The sequence below is a fragment of the Acanthochromis polyacanthus genome, chromosome 1, assembly GCF_021347895.1.
Source record: "Acanthochromis polyacanthus isolate Apoly-LR-REF ecotype Palm Island chromosome 1, KAUST_Apoly_ChrSc, whole genome shotgun sequence".
Lineage (NCBI taxonomy): Eukaryota > Metazoa > Chordata > Actinopteri > Pomacentridae > Acanthochromis > Acanthochromis polyacanthus.
In genome coordinates this window covers 59044839-59057335 of record NC_067113.1, presented here as the reverse complement: position 1 = coordinate 59057335, position 12497 = coordinate 59044839, and positions in this window count along the sequence as shown.

The window sequence follows — 12497 nt, the reverse complement described above, 5'->3', positions numbered from 1 at the left end:
CTGAAACTCTCAGCGTGAAGCGAGGATTAAACCAAGGAGGAGGAGGAGGAGTTTTCATCCTGCTGTTCAGGGAGCACAAACTCTCTGCTCACCCCGTTGTTCCTCAAAACCTCGATCAAAGTCCACCAGAATCGATCTGACTGGTGCGTTTCTGTCCAAATTCTGAATTAAATGAGAGTTTAAAAGGTGGAAAAAGACCTGAAGGCATCATAGGATGGAACTAAAAAGCCCCAAAGAAGAGACAAAATCATCAGCAGATGCCAAATGATCACAAAGCCCAAACAAAAAACTGACCCAAAGGAGACACAAAACCAAAATGAAGCCCAAAATCAAAAAGTACAAAGATATAAAGACACAATTAGACAACCAAATTTAGCAGAGGGATGCAAAATAACCGCAAAGGCGAGGAAAACAGCAAATTAAATCCAACATTTAAGGTATAAAACCACCAAACTGAGCCTAAACCAACAACAAGAGACGTCTAGAGACGGAAAAATCTAAATAAATGGACTGCAAAACCATAAACAGGTACAAAATGGTAACAAAGAGCCGTGAAAAAGAACACAAAGTTACCCAGACAGATAAAAAATATGACTACAGAGAAATGACCGAAAACAGACATAGACACCACAAACGAGAATAAAATGGCTACAAAACATCAAAAAAGGTGTCCAATGTGATCTAAACGAGTCACAAACCCCCACAGAAACAAGCAAAATGACAAATTAACCCCAAAATTAAAGCTACGAAACCATCAAACTGAGATTAAAGCAACACAACCAGATGTCTCGAGACAGAAGAACAGAACTCAACTGACTACAAAACCACAAACAGGTACAAAATGGTCACAAAGCCATGAAACAACTATAAAGTGATCAAAAAAACTCACTTAATACAGACATAAAAACCACAAACAGGAATACAATGACCACAAAGACGCACAAAACTCCATTAAAGGTGTCTAGTGAGATCAAAACAAGTCACAAACCCCCACAGACACAAGAAAAACTGCAAATTAAAAGGTACAAACCAACAAACTGACCCTAAACCAACACAAACAGACATCTAGAGACAGAAAAACAAAACTCAAATGACTACTAAACCACAAACAGATAGGAAATGCTGACAAAGAGCCGTGAAACAAGCACAAAGTGATGCAAACAGTCTGAAAAGAGACATAAAAACCACAAACAAGAACAAAATGACCACAAAAAGATGCATGAAAAAAACACAAAAGATGTCCAATTTGATCAAACCGAGGTAAAAGCCCCCACAGAAACAAGCAAAAATGACAAATTAACCCCAATATTAAAAAGCATAAAACCACCAAACTGAGCCTAAACCAACACAAACAGACGTCTAGAGACAGAAAATAGAAATCAGCTAACAGAATGTTAACAAAGAGCCATGAAACAACCACAAAGTGACACAGACTGACCAAAAACAGACATAAAAACCACAAACGAGAATCCAAGTTACCACAAGATGACCATAAAACACCACAAAGATTAAATCAACATTAGTCACAATAACCCCCAACAAAGACACAAGACCACAATTGAACAAAACAACTCAAACTAAATCAAAACGACCAAACAATGCACAAAAACAAATCAAAACACAAAACAACTTCAACTGTTTTAAAGATAGAATTTAAAGCCTCCTTCCTCTTTGAACTTTGAGTTTGTGGACCAGATTCTGTGCTCTGATTGGTTGTTGATAGCAGAAGTTGTAGAAACCAGCAGAAGCAGTCATCATCATTAAAACTGTCGGTTCCTCTGCTGCTGAACAAAACGATTTAAGGATCTCATCGACTGTTTCCTGCCGGTTCGGGAAATGAGTTTCTGACTCACGCTGAGAGTTTTTCATCAAAACATTACATATCTGCTCGAGTCTCTGAGGAGGAAACCTTACAGAAACCACTGAATTTATGGCCTGAACTGCTTCAAACTGAGCTTCTACAGGGAGCAGAAGAAGAAATAAATGTGAAGAAAACTATTGAGAGATAATAAGAAACATGTAGTTCTTCATTTTAACGCTGAGAGGCAGCGTTGTCTCATTTATCTCTGCACTGTTGCATTAACTGGCTGATCATCAGAGCAAGAAAAAGCAGAAATATCCCAAAAATAAAAGCAGAAATCAGCATTAAAGTACAAAAACTCACCAAACTGCACGAGGAGGTGGAAGTTAAATCGGAGTTTTAGTCATTAAATGGCTATTTATTAACAGAAAAACACACATTTGCACAGTTTTAGTTTGATTTTTCCCTCATAAATTAACTCTAAATCAGCTTTAAATGATGCAGTCTCAACAGACAAGAGCTTAAAAACAAATCTCTGTTAAAAATCCGTTGTTTTAACCATTTAGCACCCAGAACTTTGAATACAGCTCCATAAAACTGAGAGTCTGCTGGGTGTTTTCAGTTTCAGTTTAGTTCCAGAAGACGTTCTTATTTACCAGAGCAAGCAAACCAAAAGGAAGCTTCAGAAGTTGCCTGAGAATTGTCACATTTTTACATTTTAACCGCTAATTTTCCATCTTTTAATGGAGATAAATACACAGCAAGAGGCTAAAAAAGGGATGTTTTAAGGATGCAATAGAGAAATGAAGCAGATTTTAATGAGTTAATGAGGTTTGTTGCTGCACAGGAGATTTAATCAACATCTGATGTGAAAGTTTCCCCCCTAAAATAGAATTAATCTGCTAAAACTCACCTGTCAGGTGGAAACTAAGCAGAACTTCAGGTGATTCAGTGTTTGAACTGTGATTGTTAGATTCATTACCGGCAGCATCGTCAGTTTGGAGCCAAGAGAACGACAGAAAAGCATTAAAAAGTCAGATTAGATATGATCCAAATGACAACTTATAGTGATCATTATAATAATTAGTAAAACAATAAAATTGAGACAAAAAATTTGAAAGTATTTGAATGAAAAAATGTAGTCACAACACATAGTCGAACCTCGGATTCAGGAGCAGCAATGCAGATTCCGTCCCGGTCGTGGACCAGTGGACCAGCTCTTTACCCTTGCGGAGCTGCTGAGGGGGTCATGGTGGGGAGGGTGTCTGGTTTTCGGGACCCCAGGATCGTATCTCTGCTTTTTGCAGATGATCTGGTTTTCTTTGCTTCCTCAGACCGTGACCTCCAGCACGCACTGGAGCGGTTTGCAGCCGAGTGTGAAGTGGCAGGGATGCGGATCAGCACCTCTAAGTCCAAGGCCATGGTTCTCTGCTGGAAACCGGTGATTGCTCCTTCTGGGTTGCGGGGGAGTTGCTTCTCCAAGCGAAGGAGTTCAAGTATCAAGGGATCTTATTCACAAGTGATGGGAAAATGGAGCGAGAGATGGACAGGCGGATTGGTGCGGCGTCAGCAGTAATGCGGGTGTTGTACCGAACCATCGTGGTGAAGAGGGAGCTGAGCCGTAACGCGAAGCTCTCGATTTACCAATCTATCTACGTTCCAACCCTCACCTATGGTCATGAGCTTTGGGTAGTGACCGAAAGAACAAGATCGCGGATACAAGTGGCCGAAATGAACTTCCTCCGTAGGGTGGCTGGGCTCAGCCTTAGAGATAGGGTGAGGAGCTCAGACATCCGGAGGGAGCTCGGAATAGAGCCGCTGCTCCTTCGCATCGAAAGGAGCCAGTTGAGGTGGTTTGGCCATCTGATACGGATGCCTCCAGGGAGACTTCCTTTGGAAGTTTTCCGAGCACGTCCATCTGGGAGGAGACCCCGGGGCAGACCCAGAATTCGCTGGAGGGATTATGTATCTCGTCTGGCCTGGGAACGCCTCGGGATCCCCCAGGAAGAGCTGGAAAGCGTTGCTGGGGGGAGGGACGTCTGGAACGACCTGCTTCGCCTGCTGCCTCCGCGACCCGGCCCCGGATAAGCGGAGGAAAATGGATGGATGGATGAATGAAAAAAGCAAAAAAAGGAAAAAAAACAATCAAATAAATATTTTTTGTGCCAAAAAAAGCAAAACATGAAGATGAAAACTCAAAAGTTTAACATATGGAATCCCATTTGTGCCAAAAACAAAACAAATGAAAGTGAAGAATGATTTGAATTCACTGAAAGAGAACATCAGAAATAAAATAAAAAACATGATTGCAATTTAAAAATAAAACTGAGCTTAAATTTCTTCCTTATTTTGAAATTCACATAATTTTGACCTATTCTCAAAAAATCAAGTCAAAAGTCCAACTTTTCATTACTTAATGAAGTTTACCTACAATTTGTAATTTGTATGTAATTATTGAACCAAATGCTCCCTGTTTGACAAATAAAAACCTGGTTTGTACACTCTGTAGGAGAGAGCTCCTCTACAAGAGGCAGTGTGAGACGCTGCTACTTAGCTAGCTAGTTAGTCTGACATGCACAGTGAAGGTTCTGGTTGTTCATAGAGTTAGCTGTGCACTCTTATTTATTTATTTATTTATTTATTTTACTATATATTATCTTTGGGGTGATTTCCTTCTGGAGCATCAGCTCCAGCATCACATGCGCACAGCAGGGCTGCCAACTCTCATACTTTGGCCGTGAGACACACGCAACTCAGTCCCTTCACACGCTCTCACGCCACACTCCAAATATCACACGGGCAAAAAAAAAGTTTCACTTTGCTGTTATGGGAATATAACTTTTGGGGAAATCCAGTTCGAGTTTTTTCTCCAGAGAACGCCAGGTTTGTGAAAATCGTCACTCTAAAAGTGTCATAGTATAGACTTTGGTCCACAAAACGTTGTTCTGTCCTGGCTGTCTGAAGTAGGTGAGGAGCAACACAAAAAACAGTCCAAACGCTGGTTTCCAGAGGGTTAGATGAGTATTTATTTGAAAGAGTAAGTTTACAACACAACATGTGAGGGGGTTAAAAGCAAATGGGTGTTAGTAAAATAAAAATAAATCAACAGAACTAAATGTGAACTTCACGTTGACATTGATGGGCATTCCAACCAGGAACAAAGTAAAAGATCATCAATACCAAAAAACAAAAAACTCTTCCTGTTCACCTCTTAAAACCTAAAAACACACCGCAGTAGCACCCTAAACTAAAACTACCAGTGGGTTCCTGTTTTCCTTTCTGAACAGTTCAAAGGTCCCTCTATGTCTCCCCACACATCCACCAACCACTGGAACACCTCTCCAAAGTTCTGCTGAAGCTCAGCTTCCCCTCAGAAGAAGTGCCGCCAGATGAAGGAGCCTTTTGAGAGGCAGCTGGCATCGTGATTGAACGGTACTTTGGTCTGATCCAATCCAGCTTCAGCTCCAGAGACGGCAGGCGGGACGAGTCAACGGAGGCCGGGTGGACGAAGGCATGGAGCTGAGTACAATCCAGACCAGGACCAGAACAAACAGAGTAGCATAGTATGTCTCTGAGAACACATCATAGCATAGCCTTTGGGATGAAAAAAACACCATCAACTCCAAGATTTTAAATACTTTCATTTACTACAAATGAATATCTACTCCAAATGTCTCACTAATAATCATTAGCAGCCTTAAAAACCAACAAGACACCCCTCTATACTCGACCACACTTAGTACAGTCCAGTTCCCCCTTCTATAAATCTGCTTGGAATCTTCCACTTCCTGTTTGTCAAAGGGGCCCTCTACCTGGACAGGTTTTGTTGGTGCTCATGCAACAAACATTTTGGGTAACTGCACTTTAATATGGATGGAGGACACTGAATTAGAATCTGTTTTAATGAGACTGAGTTCAGATGTGTAGCTAATGATGGTGAGATGAAGCCTCATGAGGCATGAAACCACTTGAGCCAGCTGGTTCGAGAAATGGTTCATTTCTTGAAGCTTCATGAGCACACGAAACCACCTACTGGCCAAGTGTATAATCACAGGCAGCTGTACCTGAACAGCCCGATCTCACGAGGATTCGTGAAACTGTCACGTAAGTTTTAGTTTCAGTTTCGTGCGCACCAACACGATTTCGTCATGTTTTTCGTGCCGCTCACCACGAAATGCGCACCAATGTATTTTAAACGGCGGACTTTTCGTGCCACTCAGAACGTATTTCAAAAGAATGTGTAGATTATATTTTTAATGTAAAACCGTGGCGAATCCAACGCTATATTTTGCATGACATCGTCCCTAAACATAACCCTAACCATAACCCTAACCATAATCCTAACCATAACCTAATCATAAGCCGGTGGTACACTTACCAATTTGCATAGGAACTTCAAGAATGTCCGGCGGCCGGCGGCCGCAAACGTGATCACACAAGCAGTATACGCCGATGGACAGCTTAGATCGTCATGAATCCGCCGGTATAAACCACTTTCAGATGTGATTACCACAGCGAAAAACATTTCGTGGTGAGCGGCACGAAAAACATGACGAAATCGTGTTGGTGCGCACGAAACCGAAACTAAAACTTACGTGACAGTTTCACGAATCCCCGTGAGACCGGGTTGACCTGAACCACATGCCTGATGCATTGAATCATTGATCATTGTTCATTATGGCTGTTGGGAATGACTATGAAATACAAGAAAATGTATGACCTAATAATTTATATGACCGTCGCAAAATTGCAATCGGCGATTTTTCTGTTTGGACAATCAAGGAGAAAAAAACCCATACAAATACAGACTGTTTAAGTTTATTATACATCTTTCACAAGCATTATCTAGAAGAAAAAGCATTTAAAAACACCTCACAAAGAAGAAGTGTTCAGTCAACAACAGTTATTTATATTTCCATATTTGGAAATTGCTCTCAGAGATTCCAGCCGACCAACCACAAAATATTTGTCATGTGTTCTGCTGTTCTTTTCTGACCATTATGTCCTACAAATAAAACATTTAAATATATACCAGAAAAAATGCGTGTTCATTGAGTGTGACATTAATATTTCTCCATTTTATTTTGAAATAGCTCACAACAATTTACTTATTTATTTTATAACCATTATCTCTTAGAAAATGTGGTAAAATATTCCAAGAACTATTAGTAATCATTGCACATATTTTAGACCTATTACTTAGTTTTATTTTGAAAAAGCTCACAGGAAACTTGACCTACAAACACTATTTTGCTTGGAAACTATTTGTAAGGTTAGCACAGCTCTTTCAGAAACAATTATCTCAGAAGTAATCATATAGCTTAGACATAGCTAGAAACATTCAGTATAGATTGAACATTATTTAACAACATTTACCGGTTTTCATTCATTTGTTTCAATCAGTATAATGCCATAATTGCCATAATTTTCTTAAAGGAATAACAAACATTATCTTAGCAATAGTGACCGACCCAACAATACCAGGTACTCACTTCTCTTGATTCTGCAAAGCTGTTTTAGACTGCATTACGCCGTAAGTGTTACCTATTGTGCCTTTTTAAAAATCATTTTCAGGTTTCGTTGCAGCCCAAATTTATTGCTAATAATATGTTTTACTTATGTTTGTAGTTCTGCAGTTTCTGCAATGCCATCATGGGGCGTGCAAAGAAAGGTGGTAAAATTTCGAAGGAGGATTTGTGGATCAAGGCTGGTGGTGAACAGCATGTAATTCAAGAATTCCTAGATGTTAAAATAACAAAAAGGGAAACCTCTTGGAATTCTGACGTATGGCCAGAGCTTTCCGTCCGTTTATTTTCTGCTAACCAGGATAGGTTAAAGAAATGGCTCTATGTAACATGGCTCCAAGACAGACGAGGCGTTAGGACAGCAATCCAACAACTGACTTCTCGAGTTAATGTGCACATTGGAGATCATGTTTGTGCCAGCAAACCAGCACTTACATCCTCCACTGAAACCGTTAAAGAAACTTCGGATGCAGCGAGTGATGACAGTACCACTTATGCAGACGATACAGACCTGGTTAAAGAAAATCAGAATGCTGATGATCTTTATACTGTAACTGATACACCTACGGTAAAAGACGAAAGTGATGAAAATTCAGATGAACTGAAAAATTCAATTCAATTCAATTTTATTTATATAGCGTCAATTACAGTCAAATCGTCTCAAGACGCTTTACAGAACCCATATGCCTGACCCCCAGAGCAAGCCAGTGAAGGAAGTGAAAAGTGAAGGAAGTGCCGTTCTTGAGGCTGACCAGTACAGACCTACACAACCTGGACCGAAAAAATTTAAAATCCACATTAAAAGGAGCAAATGGGACAAAATAAAGCCAACTCATGGATCCTCAAAACTTGGAAAGTCATGGACACGTCATGTACAGTAGCTTTTGAAAGCACAACCTTTGCTGTTGTCCTTCATTTAAGTACCAGGATATGAGAGCACCGAAGAGTAGAAAGACATCATCACCTTTCATCAAAATCAAAGCGGAATGCATGTTTTTGTCATGTGAAGCCAAATATTTCTTTGAAATGAAAGAAAAACGATCAAAGAATGCTAAAAAGATCACATTTCACGTGTCCCAAAGTGGTAAAGTTGCACATTGATGTGATGAGACAAAGGCAAGGCCAGCCAGCAATAAGAAAAGAGGAAAGATTGCAAAGGCAGTTGCTGATGGTGTGAGTAACACCTTTTTCAGAGGCTGGGGAAAACACCATCACTGGAGCTGCTTGCTGGTAACCTCACCCGTGCACTGTCAAAAGACGTCCTCAAAGTTGTGTCAGCAGAGATAAGTAGAAGCACAAAGCTTCATGATGACATGCTACTGGAGGTAATACTAACACAGCAAATAATGAAAGAGTCTGATGCAGGTTACATTAACCTGTGAGGGTACATCCAACATCTACAAGTGGATCCTTTTAGTGTCCACTTGTATACCGAGCAAGGAGTTGCAATTTTTGCAAATCATCTTCGGCAACGTTCTCCAGTTACCCTATTCCTCCATGCCACAGGTGGTGTTGTGCACCGACTCCCCAACTAACAGAAGAGTGTTCTGTATTATGCCCTCTGTTTGCCAAGTGATGGCAAAAACAAACCGCCTCTTCCCGTCAGTGAAATGGTCACCAATGACCACACAGCGGCCAATTTGTCCTTTTGGCTGATGAAATTTTTGACAAAAGTAAAAAAAAAAAAAAAAAAAAAAAAAATCACTGCCATTGGAAACGGACTCCATTTGGGCCGTTATGCAGGGTGTTTTGCTGGCCTTCAACAGGCAAGACATTTTGGGATACTTTAAGATGCTGCATAAAATCATTCAAGGCTCTTTTGCAAAAAAAGAACTGAAGGGCATCACTGTGCTACACCTGTGCTCAGCACATATCCTGAAGGCCGTATTGGTTTCATTTTCCAGGAAGACCAGAGATAAAGGCCTGAAGGAATTTGCAGCTCATTGTGTGGCACATCTCATCAACAGCATCAGTCTGAATCCCGCTGTTTTGGCCACATGGGACGGATTTTTGGACGGAGGTTCTCCTCTCAGGAAGTGGAAGAGAGCTTGGAGGTCATCAAAGGCTGCATCCAGAGCAAGACCAATCTCGGTGATTCCAGCACTCCACCTAAGAAGACACCAAAGCCGCCTGAGCTACCAAAGAAAGCCAAGACTGTTCTTTCCACCTCACCGTTTTGACAGTTGTTTGAAGGGGTCCTGGAAAGTGACCAGTCCAGTGTGCAAGATGGAAATGGAAATTGTGAGGAGAACCCATATTACTGCCCAGACATAATCAATGTTTTGCTGCAGGATTACATGGGGATCTTCCCTCTTTGGTCTGGTCTTATGTTGGGGGATCTGTCCCGATATGCAAGTGATGCAGATCCCAGCAAAGTTGGTACAGCAGAAACAAAAACAAGGCTTACTAACTGTCATGTCGAGAACTGGTTTTCAATAACAAAAAAAACTGATTCTGCGCAAGCAACGCTTCCTCAGGCCAGGCGCTTTCGTTCGGAAGCTGCATGTCTCCCTGCGTGGCCGCTACAAAGAGCACATAATGCAGTTCGGACTTAATCATCAAACTGCTGTGCAGACCACTGAGAGACAAAGAGGAACATCTGGAGCATGCTGAGGAACAATGGGGGAAATGCAGTCTGGAACCTGCGCCAAAACGAACAAAAATATTTCCACCCTCCCCAGAAGATCCCTGCTCCGATGGGAGTGAATAGACAGATCCAACGCAGACAATGGATAAGGACCAATAAAAAAGTATGCCAGTAAAATACATTGGCAGATTCTAAGAAATAGAAAAAAAAAAGACTTCTGCTAGTCAAATGCTGCACCTATTTTGTCTAAACTATAATATTTATCACATTTATTACATATTTATTTCAAAGTTAGAACATGTTCTTCTCATTCTCATGAATTGATTTACTCATTAGTATAGAATTCTTTAAGGGGGAAGTTCGGTTTATTTCAACCTGGGGTCTGTTTCCATATGTAATTTCATACATGTGAGTGATGGAGAAATGAATTTTCGACATAGCTCCAGTATTTAGCCAGGCAGGCAGCTTAGCAGCTCAGCTAGCGAAAAGTATGGGGCAACTTGCCCCCCCGCAATATTGACCTTACAAACAGATAACAAGTTGAATGGTGTCGGTAGGTCAAGTTTGAGAGATGGCCGTCATCTCTCAATTGTACATAGTCCTTCAAAAAAAAAAAAAAACCTGGATCCAGACGTTGATCCGGATCACCTCCAAAATCTAATCGATTGTTACTCTTGCTCTTCCGGACATCCTGTAAAAATTTGGTGAAAATCCGTCCATGACTTTTATGAGTTATGCTGTTAACAGACAAACAGACACACACAGACAGACAGACAGACGGCATGGCGGAGGTATGCACTCTCTGAGTGCTTTTCTAGTTATTATTGATATGATTACTAGTGCTACTGTTCTCATTAAGATCAGATCACACTCAAGAGCAGTCTGTTCAACCGATGTGTGTAGACACAGTGCAAAGGCTGAAAATAAAATGCACGACAAAAACCAAACTGAACAAAACAAAAATAATGAAACAAAGCACTATTAGGACACCCCACCACCACTGTAACTCTGCACACGTGAAATAAAATATAGCCAAACAAAAAACACAAAATCAAGAGGTAAGAGTGTTGGCTCAAAATAATATACATAATAAATACGCACAATAAAACTACAAAAGAAAACCTTTAGGGAGATGGAGGGTTGTCACTCCCCGTCTTTTTCTCCCATAACCACGAGCCTCCAACACAGCCCTCCATTCTCCATACGACTGGCTCTCAGACTCCTTGCAGTACCAGTTCCCGAAGTACTGCAGGTGGGATGGTGGCTTTCTCTCTTTGTTGTACTTTTTACAAAGGATCACATCTGTCTTCTTGACATATTTCCTTGTGACAATGCCAGTGCACTCCCTTTCCAGTTTCCTCTTCCTATATTGCTGAGTGGTATAAGGAACTGGAGTTGATGGTGGAAAAGCTGGACGTAGGAAAATCACCTGTGAGGTTCCAGGTGCAGTCATCATCTGTGAGGGTCCAGACACTGTAGGATGCTGCAGAGATGGTACAATGAAGGGGAGAGTGGTGGAAGGTGCCGGTGCAATCATAGAAGTGCCTGCTGTAGTGGAGGAGCCTGGGAGATGGCCCGAGGCTGGAATCTCCCCTTGAGCTTAGCCTCCCCAGCCGTGTTTGGAGGCAGAATGAAGAGGTGAGGCTGAGCTGAACTGCCAGGATACAGAGCTGGGCTTTTCTGCATCATTGCAGGAAGCCTCTCAGGTCCTGCCATGGGTGCGTCTGGAGCTTTGATACCCTGTTTTAAAACTGCTTGCTCCTGTGACCGGGAACGCCTGCTGAACCTGGGACAACAAATAACCAACATTAACACACTTTTACTTCAGCAATTGTATACAAAAGGACTGATTATATGCTATTTGATCACAACTATGACGGAGCTGCATGACACAGTAGTGGTCAAACAGCTATTGAATATACCCTCTCATGCATTATTTCTTTTGTAAAATGGCTCTTTTATTAAGATTGACATTACATTTGCACAGCCAGCTGTTGTGTTATGAAAACTGATTGGAGCTGGAATGCAGTGCTGACTGATAGAGACCATATGTACAACTAAAATATCATGTAAAGCATGTGCAGATATACAGAAAGCATACTAATTCACTCACCATTGATGGTCGCAGCATTCACTTCTGGAAGCTGTAATGTGGTCTCATTCATCACCTTTGCATTGGTGATGATGCACTCACGGATATGTTTATAAGTGCGTGCCACCATTGTGAACCGCGACAGCCTCACTCCTTCGCAGCAAACTGTGTTTGGATAGAGTGCACAGAGCCTTGTGAAGATGGCCTCCACCACTCTGTTGCAGTTAGGCCACTGTGCAGGACTGTGAGCCCCGAAGAAACACCTCCAAATGACAGAATACATATTATGAATATAAGATTGTCTTCAATGTGATTCTCATTCTGTGAACCTTTTATAAACTTCATTTAACTTTATTAGTTTAATGAAAAAAGAAATATTTTAGCCAGTCTGTTATTTGTAAAAACGTTTTTTGGATAATTATGAACCTGTGTTAGCTTAATTAAACATACCTTTTGGTGCTCTCTACACCTGGTGACATGAGCTTTTTGGTG